This window comes from Kogia breviceps, chromosome 5 (genome assembly GCF_026419965.1).
Source record: "Kogia breviceps isolate mKogBre1 chromosome 5, mKogBre1 haplotype 1, whole genome shotgun sequence".
Taxonomy (NCBI): domain Eukaryota; kingdom Metazoa; phylum Chordata; class Mammalia; order Artiodactyla; family Physeteridae; genus Kogia; species Kogia breviceps.
This window is the reverse complement of record NC_081314.1, coordinates 64,737,763-64,760,982: the sequence shown is the minus strand read 5'-3', so window position 1 is coordinate 64,760,982 and position 23,220 is coordinate 64,737,763. Positions and strand designations below refer to the sequence as shown.

General features: G+C 36.5%; 2 long non-coding RNA genes across 15 annotated transcripts in view; one reads left to right on the top strand and one right to left on the bottom strand.

Annotated features, from left to right (window-relative positions):
- Positions 1 to 23,220, bottom strand: part of LOC136794244 (uncharacterized) — a 692,340-nt gene that overhangs the window by 116,076 nt on the left and 553,044 nt on the right. For 7 of the 12 annotated variants that reach the window (XR_010840679.1, XR_010840677.1, XR_010840687.1 and 4 more), the window contains one exon: positions 2,398 to 2,470. This is a non-coding gene — a long non-coding RNA (uncharacterized lncRNA). Of the gene's footprint in view, positions 1 to 2,397; positions 2,471 to 2,583; positions 2,807 to 14,175; positions 14,272 to 23,220 lie in introns of those variants that run through there. The other 5 variants (XR_010840678.1, XR_010840680.1, XR_010840686.1 and 2 more) reach the window with 4 other exon arrangements.
- The window catches only part of LOC136794245 (uncharacterized), a 165,880-nt gene that overhangs the window by 73,128 nt on the left and 69,532 nt on the right, over positions 1 to 23,220 (top strand). The window lies entirely within an intron of this gene.

Here is a 23,220-nt window from a genome sequence, read left to right as displayed (position 1 = left end):
AGGGGTTACAAAAACAATATTAACCTTCTTGAAATTTAATAGCAAAGTCAGACAGGTAAAAATCAGTACCAGACATAGTAACATAACTACTTTTGTTAAGATTGTATATAGGATAAAACAGATATTTAAAGCTACATTAAGACGTGGGTAAATAAATGGTCCTTTAGAAGATTTACAACACATATGCGACGAAAACCATGATGCAGATTGTGCTAAGGATAGCATTCTTGGAAATGAAAAACCTTGTTCTTTCTTTTGCTTCTGTTATTTTGGGCACTGTTGCTTTTGCAGTTTTGTACAGGGTGTCAGGCATTAAATTTACCCTTAAATATACATATATCTATTTTTTGAAGGCAGGCATTTGTTACGTTGACAAGCTACCAAACACTTTCGTTGTATTTAATGTGTGACTAATGAGTTTTTGTCATCTATAATCAAAGAGGATGTTTGTTTCTGCAAAAAATATATAATTTACCCAAAACTAGCATTGATATTAAGCCAATAACTCCATAGTAGTGGTTAAAAAATGTGTGATGAAATATAGATGATAAAATTGCACTTACCATCAAATGCAAGTTTGCTTTACAAAATAATTTTTTCTGAAATTTATTTTGTCACTATAGTTTTATCATATAATATGTTACTTGCCTAATAATGTAATGTTGATGTTTAAAAGAGATTCATGTTTTTAATTATTTCATTATTTTTATAACCCTAAAATATTTCATTAAAATCTCTGAGTTTTTACTTATTTTAGAGAGTGCTCTAGCTTGAGACATATTAAAAAAATAAAGGTCAAAAGTCATAAAGGATAATAGCTGATGGTTTTGATAATGCTAATTATATATTACTGAGAATAAAGGTAGAAAAGGAAATATGAATACTAAAGAAAGATAAACATCCCAATGCTGGATTAAAAAAAAATAATGAAAAAACTCTTAAAATGTCTTTGTACTTCACTGTCATAATTCAAAGACATAATGAAGCCTGAATTAAAAATGTCAGTTTCTGTGAGTGTTGATAACTTGGTTCTTTGTTGGGCAAGTCAAAATGTGTCTGTTTGATAGGCAAAAATGACAGACTAAAAATGGGAGAATTTGGATCTAAAAAAAGAAACACACACACACACACACACACACACACACACACACACACACACGACTTTAAAAAAGGTCCGTAATGTACTTGAAGGAGAAGACTTATAGGGTAGGAGGCAATATCTTTAGGAAGTCACCGAGCAGCACTAAAAAGCAATGTCTATGGCCAATCAAAACGATTTCTGTGACTGCTGGGGCTCTTGCATCCCCGTCTTTACACTAGACTGGAAACCCTTTGTACTAATTACCAGACTGTACCAGATTTTCTGGTTCAGTTCAATCCTATAATTGACTGACAGTGATGGGCAAGGAAGGGGAAAAATTCAGGCTCACCACTGCAAGCAGAGGGTCAGAAATGGTTTCACAGAGAGTTGGTCACAGGCTGGCACTAAAAGCAGGGTTAAGCAAGCATCATCAGCACTTTCTTCTAATTCTCAGGTTAAAAAGGAAATGAGGAAGAAAAAACAACAGTCCAGGCTGTTCTCATCTTACAGACCAATTCTTAGCGTGCAACCATTTTACATAAAATGAATGGAGAATAGCTTCAGGGGTAAATGGTAATTTTAGATGTCATTGATTTTTATTTTGCTTTTGGGAAGTGGATACAGGTTTGTCTCCAAAACTCAAATAGGGTCATTTTGCTAAAGTTAAACAGTCTTTTGTTTATTTACAGAAACCAGGAAAAACAATGCTGCTATTTAATTCCTAGGGCTAAAAAAATCATTAAAGTGCAAGGCTTATTTAGAAAGCCTGTGATAGGTTATGTAATCAAACTTAAGCATTTGAAAGCATAATAATTCTCACATCCTTTGCTTGTTTATAATTCACTGATTTGGATTTACTGTGTATCTTTAGTAATAAAATGGTTGCCCATGAATCTATACCTTTTAAAATAAAAGTTTGAATAATAATTTACATGAACTTATAGTTAATGCATTAAAAAAATAGAACACATTGAGCACTGGATTAAAGACTTAGTCGGCTGACCATCATTTGTTATTTGCTTAGAACTGTTCTCCACCCACTTTATTTCTAACCAGAAGAGCAACTCTAGCCTTAGCTACACCAAACATTAAAAGCACAGGTGCCCGAATCAGGGTCAAAATGAGACTCAGGCCATTCGGTAGGCAAGTAAGAATTATGTACTATCATGTTGAGGTCAGTTGACTTGAAATTTAATCACAGGTTAAGCCCCTTTTCTTTCCAGGCTAAAGAGTAAGCAACACCTGTGCGAGCAGCAGCTCACATTGCAGTTGACATAGCAGCCAGTTCAATTTTTAGTTACAAGTCAATTACTTACTGGAATAGAAAGAGAACGTTTCATTCATTCCATGGATGGTCACTTTTCCGGAGAAACCTGTCAGGCTTTCTTTCTCCAAAAGAAGAAAAGAGAAGAAAAAGTGAAAGTTAAAAATAAGTGATATGCTGCAAAAGTTCTAGAGCTAGGCCAGCACACTACAGCAGAGAAGTTGCACAAATAGCTTACCTTACAAATACTGAACAGAGCTGTCTTGTAACTGAGGCCTATCCCAGCTGATAAGTCCTGGGACTTTCCTCATCAGAGAATCAAAACAGGTGAAATGATAATTGGTGATCTACACCTGAGAAGAGGGCCAGCTGACTATATGAAAGGAGAGAGCAAATGAGTAAACTGTCTTTCCCCAGCTACAGTCAGCCCTTGTGCAAGGGGAGTTTCAAATGCACTGGCTATAGACTTTTGTCCAAAGCTGTGCTTCTTTTTTTTTCTCTTTTTTTCTTCTTTCTTTCTTTTCTTTTCTTTCTTTCTTTTTTTTTTTTTTTTTCCTTAGTGAAGCTAGATTAGTTCATACAAAACTCAACAATACAGCACTGAAACCCATTGTTGATATTCAACATTTTTCACATAGCGGAACAGAACAGACAATACGGTATCTAGGAAACCATGGGCTGGATTACAAACTGATGATATCTCATCCTTCTGGGGGCCTGTAATCCTTTTTATTACCTACCACAGTAAAAAAAAAATCACTGTGTGTGTGGGGAAACTCAGAATAAATCAATAACATTGCTATTCTTAGGTAAATAGGATAAATTAAAATGAAATCTTGCTTGTAACACTAAATCCCAAAGTACCATTTGCCTTTTATGCAAGTTAATGATTTTTAAACTTAACCTTTATGTGAGCTTCCATAGGTTTAAAAAATTAAAATATTTGTAGATATTTGCTTAATAACTGTTCAAAATTAACTTGGACTTTCAATTTCTTATGATAAATACCTGGAAAATTATTTATTTCAGAGTGTCCAATATTGAGACTAAGGACTGAGTACAAAGTAATTTTCATTAATTTGTTCTAAAATACACGTGTTGGGTTATTAGTATACTAATTTATTTTTTCCATTAAGAACACACTGAACTTCAAGATTCAGGGGGCATACTTACCTGATATCTAGTAAATGTTTTTAAACTTTTTTTAACCAAGTCTTTTTAATTTTTCATTTTTTAAAATGCATTTCCTGATTATGTTTAACTGCAAAGCTATTCTTTGCAAGGAAGTTATGCCTATTAACCTTTTTGAAAATCTGGTCCAATCCCTTTTTAAGATGCAATCCAGTTCCCATACTTTTCTTGAGCCTCCAAATGGTCTAGGTAGCCACAGAAGTGATTGTTCCTACCAGTTTCTTTTCATCACTTCTGCAATTGACCAATTGACAACTGATTGATGGTTATCTTTTCACTGCAACAATGAAAGAAATTACCATCACTATAGCTATGTACAGTAAATGCCTCCAGAGTAAATTACATGATTCTAAAATTCTCCTTAGCTCACTTAGTAAAACATCAACACAAAAAAGTTTCTTTTTGCGCCTCCCTTCCTGTACCGCAGATTTGGCCTTTTCTGTCAGCTGCAAAAAAAGAACTTGACAGCTTCTTTAAAAAGAGGAGTATAAAGGAACTTGAATAAAGGATGGCACTGGGCCTGTCTCAAGCAAGTGGCCATTCTTTGCACTTGGAAAAAAATTAGGCATGTGAGCACAGATAAGCCCTATAAAATACACTAAAGACTATTCCCAGTGACCTTGAGATTCTCTTTCCTTCTGTAACCATTCCTGAACATCAGGCTGACAACATAGATTCTGAACACGAATCTCCAGCTTATTTTGAGTAGGTGTTATTTCTCATTGAAAAGAAAACATCCTTAAAATTTTAAACTCCCTTACTACACTGCAAAGACTCCCTTGCTCTTTCTAAAAGTGCTCAAACAAGTGCTATTATGCAAGTGTCACATTCATCCATTACGATATGTTGATGGACAAGGGCTTTAAATTCCACCACCAAATCTAAACTTACTGTAAATGTGTATTTTATTCTCACATCAAAGTCCTGAATCCTGTCAAGGAAGGGTATTCAAACTTTTTTTTCTATCCCAATTAATTAATTTTTTTTTGATGAAGTAAATATACTGCTATGAAAGATGGGACTGATTTACTCTCTTATTCTGCTCCCACACCTCTCTAAGACCACGTTTTAAAAGTAAAAAACACACCCAAACAGACAGGAAACACGATTTCTCACTATTTCCCTGGATGTCTTAGATCCATAAAATTTGTTCTACTGAATATTACACGGTAAACTGAACTAGAGTTTTATTGTCTAGAATGACTTGGCACTGTTTGGAACTTCTTCCACTCTATCAATGTTAGGAAGTTAAATAGCAATAAAGGAAAGTAGATTCCTTTATTCACTGCCAACTCCACCTAGGACTTGGGCTAGTGTTCTGATAATTCTGGCTTCAGATATTTAATCAGACAATAAGATTTTATTAAATGCTGACTTTATGTCCTTTATAGTGGTAAGCTCCACAATGTATAAGAAACATGAGATCTTGCCCAGAAGAAATGGATAATTTATTTGGAGAAATAAGATATACAGGAGGAAATAGCTGCTGAATGAAACATAGTGTACACATTATATAGATAACACATATGTGACAGCATTAGCTATTGTCACGTGATACTTGGCATATTGACAGCACTAAATAAATTTTGTTTACTAAAAAAACAATTTATCATCTTCCCTGTTACCTTTGCTGTATTTGTCAGTGATATTATTATTCAAATATCCCAGATAAAATTCATGAAATGTCACTTTTATTTCTTTACATTTGCTCTCCAAAGACCTATGTACTAGTCTAGATCTATAGCAGGTCATACCAGGGTTAACAAAACTGCTTTTGAGATGATCTGACCTGCCATCTTTAGCCACAACATCACTGTTGGAATAACCTTTCTCCAGCTCTACTTTTACCATGTTACACACACCTTGGTTTTAGAATCTACAATGCTTCTTTTTCTTGCATATTGCATGAAGTTGTTGGAACTTTCAAGTCCAGGGAACTTCCTTGCTGGTTAGTAGGGCACTGCAAAATCTAGTTCCAAGGTAGTACCTCTCCAATCTTATTTCCCATCAACAAGCTAACTATTTAATAATAGTATATCTTACTATTACATGCATATACCAAGCTGTTCCATCTTTTATCCTTATCCTTTTTTTTTTTTTTTTTTTGCGGTACGCGGGCCTCTCACTGCTGTGGCCTCTCCCGTTGCGGAGCACAGGCTCCGGACGCGCAGGCTCAGCGGCCACGGCTCACGGGCCTAGACGCTCCGCGGCATGTGGAATCTTCCCGTACCGGGGCACGAACCCGTGTCCCATTCATCGGCAGGCGGACTCTCGACCACTGCGCCACCAGGGAAGCCCTATCCTTATCTTCTGAATTCAGGGTCCAAATAAATCATAGTCCACTTATGAATCTTACCCTGCAGTAGCAGCTCACATATTTCTTTCTATTCCCTAATGTGTTTCATTTAATGTTGACTTTAGTGCACACTTGGCCCAGTTTGAATGTCACCCCCTTTACTAAGATTTCCTTATCAATCCAAATAAAATGAATATCTTCTTCGACTATGCCCCATACTTCTTGGCACACGTTTATTATAATACACATTATATTGGATTGTATTTGGATGTCATTTTCCCTAAGTAGAATTTAGGAAAGAAACTGTATTGTATGCACATTTTTATATCCAGTTACTGGTATATAGGTGCTCAATAAATGATTATTCAATAAAGACACAGTCCTAAGGAACTCTCAATTTAGAGTGGAGTTTATATTAGTTGTGAGATTAAGATGGTAGCTGAATAAGGAAAAAGGATTGGCAGTTGGAAAGATCAGCAATTCCTTTAAAAAGTTAACTGAATTTTCTTCTTTCTTTTTAATTGATGTATAGTTGATGTATAATATTATATAAGTCACAGGTGTAAAATATAGTGATATGCAATTTTTTTTTTTTTTTTTTGGTCAATCCCAAACTCCCTAACTATCCCTCCCTCCACCCTTTCCCCCTGGTAACCATAAGTTTGTTCTCTGAGTAGGAGTTTGTTTCTGTTTTGTAAGTAAGTCCATTTGTATCTTTTTTTTTTTAGATTCCGCATATAAGTGATCTCATACGATATTTCTTTCTCTGTCTGACTTGCTTCACTCAGTATGACAATCTCTAGGTCCATCCATGTTGCTGCAAATGGCATTATTTCATTCTTTTTAATGGCTGAGTAATATTCCATTATATATGTAAATAAATGGAATTTTTTAAGTTAGTATTTAAATGTTTGTGTAATGAGGACCGTATCAAAGGCAATTGCTTAGAATATGGAAATTTCCCATAGAAACATAGTTGCATTTTTAGATCAGTCCACAAATTGCCTGCTTGGTCCATAACTTTGCCAAGTTGTGATAACATAGCCATTTATTGAATATTTGCTAGTTTGAACCCTGTAATAAGTTCTTCACATAAATTTAGTTCTCAGGATTACCTTATTAAGTAGTTATTATCACTGCCATTTTACAGATAGAAAGCTTGGACTTAGAGAGGTTAACTGAATCTCTCAAGGCTACCTGGTCAGTAATAGCACAGCTGTGACTGGAGCCGGTCCTGTTTGGCTCTACACTTTACATTGTTCAAAACTAACTCTGACGGTGCAGATGGTATTATTCCTCAGTTAATAACCTTGGGAGTCTGTAAGTGATAAATATGGGGAAGGAAAATAAAAAAGGAGGAAAGTTTCCTATTTCTAAATCACACAACCAGTCTGGAATATCATTGCTAAAAATTTTTCTTTGTGTATTCTGAGTTTTCTTTCTTCACACATTTCCTACTGACCCAGAGGGCTTCCTCAATGTTTCAGGTTCTCAGTGTCTTAATTTTTAAAAAATTCTCTGTGGACCCCTACTTAGACCTTCAAAGTTCTTCATACATCTTTCTCTGCCTAGTCAAATAGCTATTACTTTAGGACATGTGGGAGTATAAAACTACACTGAAGTTGAAGCAATTCTTGCTAAGATGTGAATGATGGATAGATGCTGGATTCTTCTTTCATGTAAGCACTTTGAAAAAAATACTCAGCCTAAGTGAATATGTAAGGTTTAAAATTTCAGGCCTTGAAGTCATGTAAGTCAAACAGTTATTTTCCATAGAAGCTTCAACGTATGAACAGAAGGGATTTAGAAATACATGCAGTGGTGGTGTGTGTGAGATGTAAGAGATTGTGCAGGCAGCTCTGCCTGAGAATCAGCTTCTTTAGTGATTTTTGATTTGGGAGAGACAGTCATGGACCCTTTTGAGAGTATGTTGAAGGCTCCCTCCTCAGTTACACACAACCTTTTTATGTATTATTTCATGGATTTATGGACCTTTTTGGAAACCATGGAGTTGAAGGTTAAAAAACTCTGCCCAAAGCTGCTGGATTTTTTGGGGGGAGGGCAGGGATAGGGAGGCGGTACTTCTCTTTATTTCTAAGCAAGTGGATCTTAACCATGATTTCATATTAGAATTAACAGGGGGAGCCTACCATCAGATATTCTGATTTAATAGGTATGTAGTGGGTTCTGAGTAGCAGTAAAATTTTAAAAAGCTATTCTAGTGATTTTGATGTGCAGCTAAGTTTAAGAACCATTGTTCTAAGCTAGTGATTCTCAAAGTATTGTCCTAGACCAGCTGCATCCTCTGTCTTCAGCATGCTGTCTTCACTTTTAATTCACACATGGCTTGAGAGGGATGGGAGTACAGAGGTAATCATTCTGTCAGGACAGGAGATACAGACTTGAGAGCCATTGTAATAGAAATGGCAGTGTAAACTAGCAGAGTAGATGAGTGGTCTGAAGGAACGTAGCATGTACAGTGAGAAAAAAAACCACAAGGTCAGCAACTCAGGGAATACCCACAGTTTGAATTAGGAGGAGAAAGAAACACTGCCAGAGGAGAAAGAAACCTGGCAGAGAGACAGGAAGAGAAAATGGACTACACAGTGGCATAAAAACTTGAAGACAGGATGACCAATTAGCAATGTCAAATGAGGCCTGCAATTGATTGGGCTGATCTTAAAAAACGACAAAGGAGTTGGCTAGAAGGAAGTCATTGATAACTTTTGACTGAGGAATTTAATACTGGGGTGGAGGAAAAGTCAGACTCTAGAGATTCAGAAGAGAATGGGAAGAGAAGAATGAGGGGCAGTAGGTATAAAAAATATCTTTCAAGACTGGTTGGGAGACTTCCCTGGTGGCATAGTGGTTAAGAGTCCGCCTGCCAATGCAGGGGTCACGGGTTTGAGCCCTGGTCTGGGAAAATCCCACATGCTGTGGAGCAACTAACCCCGTGCACCACAACTACTGAGCCTGTGTGTCACAACTACAGAAGCCCACATGCGTAGAGCCTGTGCTCTGCACAAGAGAAGCCAATGCAATGAGAAGCCCGCGCACTACAAAGAAGAGTAACCCCTGCTCGCTGCAACTAGAGAAGGCCCGCGTGAAGCAACGAAGACCCAACGCAGCCACAAATAAATAAATAAAATAAATAAATTTATATATATATATATATATATATATATATATATATATATATATATATATATATGTAAAGGCTGATTGAGAAAGAAGGAAGGAGGGCAGTGATTGGGAGCAAGCTCTAAGAAGCCAGTGTAAGAACAGAAGTATTCATATTTTAAGAACTAAAGGAAGAAGCCTTCAGGAGACTGTATTTGTTGAAGAAGTGGACTACAGGAGCTATCATGAGATAAAAGAACAAAGTCAGGAGTAGAAAAGAAGTAAAAGGACTCAGAGTTGCCTTAGCAGTGGAAAAAGCAAAGAAAGAAGGATTTACGTGGAAGAATGGTTTGTGAAGGTAAAGAGTATGAAATAGGTCACGCCTGATGGCATCAAACTTCTGTGAAGCAGGAGTAAAATCATTCACTAAGGCTTTAATTTTTTTTTTCTTGTTTTGGATAAGAGATGGCAGAAGGTAAAGGGGCATAGGGATTTAGAAGAGGGAAAAAAGGAATGAGAAAAAAATGCATTTCTCTGTGGCCTAGTACTGGCTCTCTCCTTACTTCCGTGTCTCTATTTTGCATACTTCTATAATGTTAACTCTTGCCTGCTTGACTTAAAGTATTTGACTTTTCAGTAGCTCTTTCCCCAACATGCTCCATAACAGGTCACGGTCCCCAGAATTTGCCCTTAGCCCTCTTCTCTATTCAGTCTCCACTTTCTCCTTGGCCATCACTCCCGTGTCTTTATCAAATTGGTTGTCAAATTCAAACCTAGCCCTAGTCTTTCTCTTGAATTCTAGATCTGTATTTAGCTATCCACTGGACATTTAGTACCTCAGCATCACAGAGTTTAAAATCAAATTCTTTATCTGCTTCACTGTGAATCAATGTAAACATGGTCCCTTGTCTTCAGGTTCCTGTCTGTCTTTACCACACTCCCCATTAATTACAGTGGTCTCCAAAGCAAGAAGCTATCAATGATCTCTTCATATTTCTCAATTCTGATAACTAATAATTGTCTATTTTTTATTAATTTTACTTCTCAAATATTGCATCTTTTCTAATTCATATCTTGAAGTTCAACCCTCTATTGTCTGTTACAGTAAACTTCTAACAGATCTCTCGGGTTCTAATAATATGTTCCCTCTTTAACCATCCTCCATTTCATAACCAGGGATGTTATTCTAAAATGCAGATCTGTCTATGTCCCTCACCTTTAATGACTATCCATTTCCTACAGCTATGGGTTTCTGGAACCCAGGGTTCTGTAGAGAGGTTTTAAGAACTCCAAAATAAAATTATAAATATGATAATGAAAATTCATTTGTATCACTGATTAAAGTCTATTGCTGCAGCATACATGATACAGATACATATGCCATTGGTGAAAAATATACTAAATGTACTACTAGACTTCTGGAGAGAAAAATCCAAGAATATGCATTCATGATGCTTGAAGAATAATAAGTATGAAGGCTAGTATGGCAAGGAAACTTTCCAAACCAAATGGCCCAAAGTATTAATATCACCATTTCCTCTACTTTGCATGTCTTTACCTGCAATAAGAGAGATGTATTACAAATAAACTACATAATACATACATAACAGGAGAAAGTGCTAAGCTCTGAAACATTAAATCAGGTGGGAAGAATGTGGAAAGTTATATTTGTACTCCTCGAATAAAAGTAGGGAAAATAGTAGGAGTAGTGATTTTCTTTTATAAAGGCGATTACTGAAAATATGTTTGAGGAATCATCCAATTTGCATAGGCAAGCATTAGCTCTTAAAAAAATGCTGTTTTCTTTGCAGAACAGTTTTAGTTTATTCTATGCAGATCACCAATTTTTATTTTATTTTACTTTGGATGCAGAGAAATTGAATCTGTCATATATATTTTTTTTATTGAGGTATACTTGATTTACAATATTTCAGGTGTACAGCAAAATGATTCAGATATAAATATATGAATTAAATATATATATTTACTTTTTCAGATTCTTTTCCATTATATGTTATTACAAGATATTAAATATAGTTCCCTGTGCTATACAGTAGGTCCTTGCTGTTTATCTATTTTATATATAGTATTGTGTATCTGCTAATCCCCAATTCCTAATTTATCCCTCTCCCTTTTTCCCCTTTGGTAACCATAAATTTCTTTTCTATGTCTGTGAGTCTATTTCTGTTTGGTATATAAGTTCATTTGTATCATTTTTTTAGATTCCACATATAAGTGGTATGATATTTGTCTTTGTCTGACTTACTTCACTTAGTATGATAATCACTTACTCCATCCATGTTGCTGCAAATGGCATGATTTCATTCTTTTTTATGGCTGAATAATATTCCACCACACACATGCACACACACACGCACACACACATGCCCCAGATCTTCTTTATCCATTCATTTGTTGATGGACATCTAGGTTGCTTCCATGTCTTGGCTACTGTAAATAGTGCTGCTGTGAACACTGGGGTGCATGTATCTTTTTGAATTAGAGTTTTTCATTTTTCTGGATATATGCCCAGTAGTGGGATTGCTGGATCATATGGTAACTATATTTTTCGTTTTTTAAGGAACCTCCAGACTTTTCTGTAGTGGCTGTGCCAATTTTGCATTCCCACCAACAGTGTAGAAGGGTTCCCTTTTCTCCACACCCTCTCCAGCACTTACTATTTGTAGACTTTTTGATGATGGCCATTCTGACGAGTGTGAGGTGATATCTCATTGTGGTTTTGATTTGCATTTCTCTAATAATTGGTGATGTGGAGCATCTTTTCATGTGCCTGATGACCATCTGTTTGTCTTCTTTGGAGAAATGTCTATTTAGGTCTTCTGCCCATTTTTTGATTGTTTTTTTGTTTTTGTTTTTGTTTTTTTGATATTGAGGTGTATGAGCTGTTCGCATATTTTTGGAAATTAACCCCTGTCTATTGCATCATTTGCAAATATTTTCTCCCATTCCATAGATTGTCTTTTTGTTTTGTTTATGGTTTCTTTTGCTGCACAAAAGTTTTTAAGTTTAATTAGGTCCCATTCATCTATTTTGGCTTTTGTTTTCATTACTGTAGGAGATGGATCCAAAAAAAATATTGCTGCAATTTATGTCAAAGAGTGTTCTGGGGCTTCCCTGGTAGCGCAGTGGTTGAGAATCCGCCTGCTGATGCAGGGGACATGGGTTCGTGCTCCGGTCTGGGAAGATCCCACATGCCGTGGAGTGGCTGGGCCCGTGAGCCATGGCCACTGAGCCTGCACGTCCGGAGCCTGTGCTCTGCAATGGGAGTGTTCTGCCTATGCTTTCCTCTAAGAGTTTTATAGTATCTGGTCTTACATTTAGGTCTTTAATCCATTTTGAGTTTAAATGGTGTTAAATGGTGTTAAATGGTGTTAGAGAATGTTCTAATTCTTTTACATGTAGCTGTCCAGTTTTTCCTGCACTACTTATTGAAAAGATTGTCTTTTCTCCATTGTGTATTCTTGCCTTCTTTGTCAGAGATTAATTGACTGTAAGTGTGTGGGTTTATTTCTGAGCTTTCTACTCTGTTCCATTTATCTAGTGTCTGTTTTTGTGCCAGTACCATAGTGTTTTGATTATTGTAGCTTTGTAGTATAGTCTGAAGTCAGGAAGCATGATTCCTCCAGCTCTGTTCTTCTTTCTCAAGATTGTTTTGTCTAGTCAGGGTCTTTTGTGTTTCCATGCAAATTAAAAATTTTTTTGTGCTAGTTCTGTGAAAAATGCCATTGGTAACTTGATAGGGATTGCATTGAATCTTTAGATTGCTTTGGGTAGTATGGTCATTTTAACAATATTGATTCTTCCAGTCCAAGCACATGGTATATCTTTCCATCTGTTTGTGTCACCTTCAGTTTCTTTCATCAGCATCTTACAGTTTTTGGAGTACAGGTCTTTTGCCTCCTTAGGTAGTTTATTCTTAGGTATTTTATTCTTTTTGATGCCATGGTAAATGGGATTGTTTCCTTAATTTCTCTTTCTGATAGTGCATTATTAGTGTATAGAAATTCAACAGATTTCTGAATATTAATTTTGTATCCTACAACTTTACTGAATTCTTTGATGAGCTCTGATAGTTTTCTGGTAGCATTGTTAGGATTTTCTACATACAGTACCATGTCATCTGCAAACAGTGACAGTTTTACTTCTTCCTTTCTAATTTGGATTCCTTTTATTTCCTTTCCTTCTTTGATTGCTGTGGCTAGGACTTCCAAAACTATGTTGAGTAATAGTGGCAAGAGTGGTCATCCTTGTCTTGTTCCTGATCTTAGAGGGAATGCTTTCAGCTTTTCACTGTTGAGTATGATGTTAACTGTGGGTTTGGCACTTAGTAGGAGCAGCAGTTTACTCTCCTGACAGGCAGACCATGTGCTTCTCTTTCTTTTCCCTTCCTTGCTCTGTCTGAACCCCAGTTGATGCCCCTTCCTAGGCTGCCCTCACATTTCATCTCCATACAAAGTTGCCAGGGACTCACGGTGACTGAATTGTTTCCCCCCCATCAGGATAGGCACCTCTACTGAAAAAGTCTTTATCTTGGTAGAATGAAAAAGAAACGGCCACATCATCATCATTATTACTTTTTAAAAAAAAATAAATTTATTTATTTTTGGCTGCATTGGGTCTTCGTTGCTGTGTGAGGGCTTTCTCTAGTTGTGTTAAGAGGGGGCTACTCTTCATTGTGGTGGGCAGGCTTCTCATTGTGGTGGCTTCTCTTGTTGCGGAGCACGGGCTCTAGGCACACGGGCTTCAGTAGTTGTGGCATGCAGGCTCAGTAGTTGTGGCTTGTGGTCTCTAGAGTGCAGGCTCAGTAATTGTGGCACACGGGCTTAGTTGCTCCATGGCATGTGGGATCTTCCCGGACCAGGGCTTGAACCCGAGTCCCCTGCATTGGCAGGCGGATTCTTAACCACTGTGCCACCAGGGAAGTCCCTATCGTTATTACTTTTTGAAGCATCCAATTAAAAGGTCTTATAGACTCCCTATAAGAAGAAGGCATCTTCTTTTTACTCACCTTATTGTTTTCATTATTTTACCCCTCAAGCAAGCATATTAGACAATTAAAACAAGTTGGAGTCAAATTTTTTAATGTCTTGATTAAGATTTTTATGTTCAGTAGTCAGTGGTATGTAATTTTGGAAGTATGATTCCAGTTTTAATTAATTTTCATAGGATTGCTAATTAAAACAATTAAGAGGTAGGGCTTACCCATTGGAAAAATAATTGGAGGATCTCTTGAACATTATCCTTGAGGTTTCACACAAGCACAAATGGTGTAAATTTGTTTTAAAAATAGCTGGAAACCTGGAAGAAGTAATTACAACATCAAACCAAAATTGTGTCTGCATTTATCTTTTAAAAAAATTATAGGAGAGAAAATTTTCCTTGAACTTCTGGAAGCCACTTCTTGCTGTCTCTGTGTTCATGGTGGTAATAATAATTTGGAATAACACCAGACTGTTTTTTCAATAACAGCATGATATGTAAACTTTAAACTTTAGAGATCAATGTTGACAAGACACAATTCTGAGAGATGAGAAAATGAGGGAACGAACACAGAGAAAGCCCAAGGGAATGGAGGGAGAAATATCTAATGTAAATTAATAATAATTCTATTGCCAACAGGATGCAGTCCTTGGTATCAATGGGTTTCCAACTTTTTTGAAGTCACAGATCTTTAGAGTCAAAACATATTTCCTAGAAGGTTAACACAGAACATAATTCTTGATAGTAGTGGAATATGACAGGAGTGAATATGAAAAGAAAAATGAACAAGATACAGGAATACTCAAGCAGCAGTTTAGTATAGGGGTTAAATGCAAGATCTCTGATGTCACACTATCTAGGTTTTAATCCTGGTTCTACCTCTAAAATAGGGGTAATAAAACCTATCCCAAAGGGTCGTTATGGGGATTAAATGAGTTAATATATGTAAATCACTTAGAACAATGTTCTATCCAAAATAAAGATTAGTTATGTTTATAATTATCCTCACTCACATTTAAAATATGAAAAAATTAGTAATTTCTCCAAGACACTCCAAAGCAATCTCCATTTTTAAAAAATAAATTTATTTATTTTTATTTATTTATTTTTGGCTGCGTTGGGTCTTTGTTGCTGTGCGTGGGCCTTCTCTAGTTGTGGCAAGCGGGGGCTACTCTTTGTTGCAGTGTGCGGTCTTCTCATTGTGGTGGCTTCTTTTGTCGCGGAGCACAAGATCTAGGTGCGCGGACTTCAGTAGTTGTGGTGCATGGGCTCAGTAGTTGTGGCTCGCAGGCTCTAGAGCACAGGCTCAGTAGTTGTGGCACACCAGCTTAATTGCTCTGCAGCATGTGGGATCTTCCTGGACCAGCGCTCGAACCTGCATTGGTAGGCGATTCTTAACCACTGCACCACCAGGGAAGCCCCAACCTCCATTGTTGTAGTTTACCCAAATGTTGTTATGCAACCTTGCAGAGGCCCAGAGTTTGGGGGAACAGTGATTTAAAACCTCAGTATAGGGCTTCCCAGGTGGCGCAGTGGTTGAGAGTCCACCTGCTGATGCAGGGGACACGGGTTCATGCCCCGGTCCAGGAAGATCCCACATGCCTCCGAACGGCTGGGCCCGTGAGCCATGGCCGCTGAGGCTGCGCGTCTGGAGCCTGTGCTCCGCAACGGGAGAGGCCACAACAGTGAGAGGCCCATGTACTGCAAAAAAAAAAAAACACCTCAGTATATTTATCAGGAGTCTTAAAAATGTTGATACCCTTTGATTCTATAATTTTACCTTAAGGAACCTAGCCTAAGGAAATGATAAAAATGCAAACAATTATAAACAAAAATATTCATCACAGCATTATTTATGAATAAAAATTTTTTAAACTAAATGTCAGAAAATAGGGGAATAAATAAGGAATTATTTAAATAGTTGATAGCATATTTACAAGGTAGAATATATACAGGCATTAAAAATGTTGGTCTCTGTCTGTCTTTCATAATGAATGTCAATTATATGTGAAAACGCTGATGGTATAGTGGTAAATGAACTCAGCAAAATATATAACTGTATAGTCTGGTCTTGACTCTTTAAAAATATGTCTAGAATATACCTTTGAAAATATACAAATAAATTAACATTATTTCAGAGGGTTAGAACAAAGGTCATCAAACTTCTGTAAAGTGTCAGCTAGTGTAAACATTTTAGGCTTTGCAGACCATAGAGTTTCTGTCACAGCTACTAGACTCTGCTGTTGTGGTGTGGAAAGCAGCCATAGATTGCTGTGTTCCAATAAAACTTTATTTACAAAAAATAGGTGGCCATAAAATGCCAACAGATGCATTTATTTCCTTTTTAAATATTTTTCTCAATTTTCTACAGGGAGAAAAACAAATTACTTTTGTAGTCTAAAAATTAAAATAATGTTGTAAAAAGCAAAATACTCTGCTATAAAGAATAAGAGATACCATAGATAGTTAGAAAATCGCTATTATAGACTACTGTAATTTATAAATTCACATCAGGTCACATTAGAAATGACATGCTTAAAAATAAAAGCCTCCAGTGATTGCATATTACACTTAGAATGAAGTCGAAAATATTTTATGTAGCCTGTAAGGCCCAGAAGACCTGACCTCTGGCTTTATCTCCCAGTTCATTTCCTACCACTCTCTCCCTTGATCACTTGCTCCAGCAGTGCTTGCATTGACATTGGGCACTGGAATTGAGCATTTAATGCAGACTTGCATAAACAGACTCTTAACTTCCTCATCTTCTCATAAGAAGTCTCTGCCTCCAGATCCAAGAGTCCTGGAAATGACTTAAAAAATTTATTCAGTCATCTAAATTCTTTTTAAAAACCTAGGTACTTTTATTGTGTACATAAAATACTTGTATTTGATTCAGTTTTCTCTATTTTTCATCCAGCCCGCACAAGTTCAAGGAATCAACTAAGACACCAAATAGCCTCAGATTTTAGTTTTGAATTTAGAAAAGCTAAAATTTTATAAAGAGCAATAGATAATTTATTTTCCTTTTTGCCTCCCTTTTGTAAATCCTATTCCACACTCTTGGGTACATTGATACACAATGTATATATTCATATATCTATCAGATTTTTTTATTTTGCAAAGCAGGTAAAAAAGGGAATGTCTGTTTTTAAGCTGTGTTTCTTTTATTATGAGAAATTTAAGCAAGTTTTAGTATGTTTAAAAGCCATTTATGTTTCCAAGCCTGTGACCTATATTCATGACCTTTGTTTTTTTATTATCCTTTAGTGGTCTTTTAAAAAAATGTTGTAGGACTTTTAATGTTATGAAAACTAGCTTTTGTCTGTCATATGTGCTGCAAATAACTTTTCAATTTTGTCTTTATTATTTACTTATCTTACAATGCAGAAATTAAAAAAATTTTAATGGTCAAATTGACAGGTCTTTGTTTAAGTCTTCTGAAATTTATATGATGCTTTGAAAGACCTTCCCCACTCCAAGACTGTAAAACAAAAAATTTTTTTCCCCTTAGATCTTTGCTCCATCTGGGATTTATTTTATAGTAAGGAGTGATAGAAAAGTGCAAACCACATTCTTCTGCTGATTTAGTCAGACAAGACTCTCTGATTGCAGAATGATACAACCTGGTTTCTTTAAGCTGTCAGGTACTTACCACTCAAAATAGTGTGTGAAACCATCCAACAAAATAACATAATGTTAACATGTGGCAAAACGTTTTCAATCAGTTATTTAGAACAGTATTTTCTGAACTTAAGTCATTCAAATACTACTCTGTAATTTTTGACATTTCCACATTAACTCCTATAATATTATTTTCTTAATACTTTAAATTGCCTCTTTTTATGTTGGTAATTTTTTTTTTTTTTTTTTTTTTTTTGTGATACGCGGGCCTCTCACTGTTGTGGCCTCTCCCGTTGCGGAGCACAGGCTCCGGACGCGCAGGCTCAGTGGCCATGGCTCGCGGGCCCAGCTGCTCCGCGGCATGTGGGATCTTCCCGGACCAGGGCACAAACCCGTGTCCCCTGCATCGGCAGGCGGATTCTCAACCACTGCGCCACCAGGGAAGCCCTATGTTGGTAATTTTATTGAAGAAGAAACCTTTATATCATAATTTAATATTGTGATTAAATTTCTGAAAGCATACTAAAATAAATAATAAATTTTTACCTGTACACCACTAATACCTCACCACTTTGGAAAACAGAGATCTAGTTAAAGTCAAATATGTAGAAGTTTGGAGCTCTCTAAAACTAAACATTGGAATGACTGACAGAAATATTGAGTTTTTATACTTGAAGTGTAATTGGTCTGGTAGACACCATACACATACATGCACACATACACACACTTTTTCACTAAAACAAAAGTAAATAGAAAAGCTTATTCTGCCTCTCTGGATGAAACATTCTCTACAACTCTAAAGAAACACATTATACTGTTTAAGATAAGTTTTGCTCTTTGCAGATTAAAACACCTGCCACTATATTAAAAATAATGAAATAGAATGGCCCAAGAGGAACTGTAAAGAGTATTTCATTTTGCCTAGTTTTTGAAAATGGATAGTTTCAACATTAATTCCAGGTAGTACAGGCTTATTATATATTTTTTAACATCTTTATTTGAGTATAACTGTTTTACAGCAGTGTGTTAGTTTCTCCTTTACAACAAAGTGAATCAGTTATACATACACAGATGTTCCCATATCTCTTCCCTCTTGCGTCACCCTCTCTCCCACCCTCCCTATCCCACCCCTCTAGGTGGTCACAAAGCACAGAGGTGATCTCCCTGTGATATGCGGCAGCTTCCCACTAGCTATCTAATTTACATTTGGTAGTGTGTATGTGTCCCTGTCACTCTCTCACTTTGTCACAGCTTACCCTTCCCCCTCGCCATATCCTCAAGTCCATGCTTTAGTAGGTCTGTGTTTTATTCCCGTCCTACCACTAATCTCTTCATGACATTTTTTTATTTTTTAAAATTAATTTATTTGTTTATTTTTGGCTGCATTGGGTCTTCGTTGCTGTGCCAAGGCTTTCTCTAGTTGTGGCGAGCGGGGGCTACTCTTTGTTGCAATACGTGGGCTTCTTATTGTGGTGGCTTCTCTTGCTGCAGAGCATGGGCTCTAGGTGTGCAGGCTTCAGTAGTTGTGGTGCGCGGGCTCAGTAGTTGTGGCTCACGGACTCTAGAGCACAGGCTCAGTAGTTGTGGTGCACGGGCTTAGTTGCTCTGCATCATATGGTATCTTCCCAGACCAAGGATCGAACCGTGTCTCCTGCATTGGCAGACGGATTCTTAACCACTGCACCACCAGGGAACTCCAGTACAGGCTTTTTGAGAATAATGATAATCCTACTTGAGTCCAGCTATATACCTAGATATATAGAATAAAATGTATGGTGAAGATAAATTCTTCTGACCATATATTTACATTCTATATTACTCTTCGTATCTGGAAGTAGTGATGATTTTACAACTCATATTTAGACAACAGGATTTAAGTGATTAGTGAGATAATCTGAGGCAATGTACTATATAGATTCCTGGAGAATAAGACAGCTGAAGAAGAGGATGTTAGTTTTCAATCAAACTATACGTACAGCCACTAAGTGAAAAGGAACACTACTGGGTTATTCTATGATAACTATAGTTAAAAAAAAAAAAATCAAAAAGGTCTTTAAGTGGCAACTAATGATGTAAAATCTCCCAGATATCTAATAGTGTGTATTCAGGATATGATACTGTTTCATTTTACTGCTTCATCAATAATGAAAACAAAGGTAGCTAGTATTTAGTAAGTGATATGCTTACTATGTACCAGGTATCTTAAAAACTCCATCTTATTTAATGCTCATGATATTTCCTCCATATTTGAGGTGAGAAAGTGGAGTCTCTGAGAAGTAAAGCAATCTTGCCCAAGTCACGCAATTAGAAAGCAGAAGAGCTTTGAGTAAAACTCAGGCCCTTAGAAGATCAGGCTTTTTCCATGAAAGCATGATGCTTCCCCAGTCAGTCTAGCTCCTTCCACCTCCTGAGACTAACCTTTCTTCTGTCTTGAAAGGTAAATCCAGTCAGAATAAAGCCTGGACCTCACATGTAGTCTCTCTCCTGGCGGGAGAGAGAAGATCAGTTCAAGGAGCCAAGTCTGGCTTTCACTTAAGAAGGATGGTGATGATAATTGGGGTAATTGTTTAAAAAAAAAACTACAGAGGCCACATAAAACCAATATCTCAAAATAAAAAGTTTTAGACTTTTGTAATAAGTAGTCTTTCAGGCCACAAGTATTTATTCGTCATCCATGGGGGTGCAGAGCTGTGTATTAGCTTCCTGCACTCCTTCATCCATCCCCCGATTTAGTTCAAATAATTCACGCAGTTTGGGCTGAAAAGAAACAAACAACATTTGCAGGATTTCATTTCATAAATCCCCCTGCAGGGCATTGACTAGCAGCTCACTGCATTTCTTATAGGACATTTCACATCCCTGGGGTGTACAAAACACTTGTACCAATGTAAAATATGAGAATATCAAATGAAATGTTTATGGAGATTTTTCTAAGCTGCTACTTAGGAACCCATTCTCTGTAGAAATTTGTTGCCAGGATTCCCAAAAATTAAACAGAAATATACTAATTAGAGTCAGCAAATAAGAAAATTTTTTTAGCATTTCCCATAAGGTCATGATATGCTATTCTAAAGGTGATTCTCAGATAATTTTGGGAAACAAGTTATCAGGCACTATAAAAGAGTAGTCAGTCAAAGGTAGTTACTCAGTGAGGATGTGGAGAAAAGGGAACCCTTGTGCACTGTTGGTGGAAATGTAAATTGGTGCAGCCACTGTGGAAAACAGTATGGAGGTTTTTCAAAAAATTAACAAGTTAAAAATATCCTGCAATTCCACTTTTGAATGTTTATCCGAATAAAACACAAACTTGAAAAGACATATGCACTCCTGTGTTCATTGCAGCATTGTTTACAATAGCCAAAATATGGTAACAACCTAAGTGTCCATCAGTGGATGAATGGATAAAGAAGATGTGGCATACACACACACACCAGAATATTATCAGCTATAAGAAAGAACGAAATCTTGCCATTTGCAACAACATGGATGGACCTTGAGGGCATTATGCTAAGTGAAATAAGACAGAGAAAGACAATTACCATATAATTTCACTTACACGTGAAATCTAAAAAACAAAACAGAAACAGACTCATAGATAGAGAAAACAAACTGGTGGTTGCCAGAGGGGAGGGAGTTGGTGCAAAATAGGTGAAGGGGATTAAAAGATACAGAATTCCAGTTGTAAAATAAATAAGTCATGGGGATGTAATGTACAATATAGGGAATACAGCCAGTAATATTGTAATAACCTTGTACTGTGACAGATTGTTACTAGACTTATTGTGGTGATCATTTCAAATTGTATATAAATATTGAATCACTATGATGCACACCTGAAACTAATATGGTATTGTATGTCAGTTGTACTTCAGTTAAAAATGTAGTTGCTCAAAGTAAACATTGTATGGTATACAGAGAATAGACTTGAGAGACAACCCTAGGTTCTAGACTCTGATCCATCAGTTCTTAATTAACTAATCATATAATAAAGAAGTCTTTGAGATACACTGTCCACATTTGTTAAAATAGGGATAATACCTGTCTCAGGGGACAGTTATGGGGATGAAATGAAATAATGACCAATGTAAAACACATAGCAAACTTGCTGGCACTTAGAAGGTATTCAACAAATGTTAATTCCTTTCCACTTTTGCATCCCAAAGAGTTACAATATACTGATCACTTACCTATTTACTTGACTTCTAATTGACAACAAAAACTACAGGAGAAAATATAATCTTAAAGAGATCAAGATCAAGGTTGTCATATATTTCTTATAGCGAGGTACCTTGCATTGTAGGCACATTTGATATAGGGTTGAAGTTTCTTTGCAGAACACATTAGGATGTCATGTAATCTAGTCTGCAGAAAAATAAAGGGTGGCTCCATTTTGTAATTTTTATGAGTATTATCACCAAAGTGATCTTTGATCATATACCGATTTTCATTTCATTATGTTTATAATTTATTTTTTATATTCATAGAGGTACCCCAAATGTTTTGTTAATTTACTTCTTAGGGCTTCCCTGGTGGCGCAGTGGTTGAGAGTCTGCCTGCTGATGCAGGGGACATGGGTTCGTGCCCCGGTCCTGGAAGATCCCACATGCCGCAGAGCGGCTGGGCCTGTGAGCCATGGCCGCTGAGCCTGCGCGTCCGGAGCCTGTGCTCCACAACGGGAGAGGCCCGCATACCAAAAAAAAAAGATACTTCTTAAAAGCTACTGTAAGGTATGATATATAACAGTCGCGGAATAATAATAATGGAACAATAATTATAAATAATATGTTAGCTAAAATATAGCACTTACCACATGCCAAGTATCTGATGTGTGCCTTTAACTGCTTTACCTCATTTAATACATCCAACAACCCAAAGAGGAGGTATTATTATTATTATCCTGTTTTACAGTTGAGAAATGGCACAGAGTGATTAAATGCCTGAGATCTAAAGTAGATATGTAAAGTAGGAAACATAAAAGGGAGGGAAAAATGATAGAGTATCTGTTTATTATAAAATTTTAGCTTTTCTAAATTCAAAACTAAAATTTGAGGCTATTTGGTGTTTTCGTTGGTTCCTTGAACTATTTGGGTTGTTGCCCTATCAAGAATCTTCTCTCTGTGATAGTGTGGATTTGTTTCCTTTGTCACAGGCTGTACTTTTCTATAACAAATATCTGGATGAAAACTACAGAAAACTGAATAAAATACTGTTTTTTGTACACAGTACAAATACCTACATTTTAAAATAATTGCTCCAACAAGTGTACATTTTTTTTAAAGTTATTTCTAAGACCCTTGGATTTGTAGGCAGAGTCTTTGTATGAGAAGTTGTTAGTGGTAACACTGTTATGTCATATGTGGATCTAGGGTTGTGGACTATAAAGGTGAATATGATATAATCTTGCCTGAAATGAAAAGGGTACTTATATTGGCAATGTCAGCTATTTGATTTCCTGAAATATTCTGCTGGATAATATAACCATATTATGACCTGTTCATAGGTTCCAAGTATTCCTTAACAGCAACTGCCAGTCAGTGTTAAATCTGGCTTGAACACACTATAATTTCAATTAAGTGGCAAACCATTTAAATATGCACATAAATAAATTGCATAGAAAAATTATGGAAGGAGAGCAGAATGATCTAA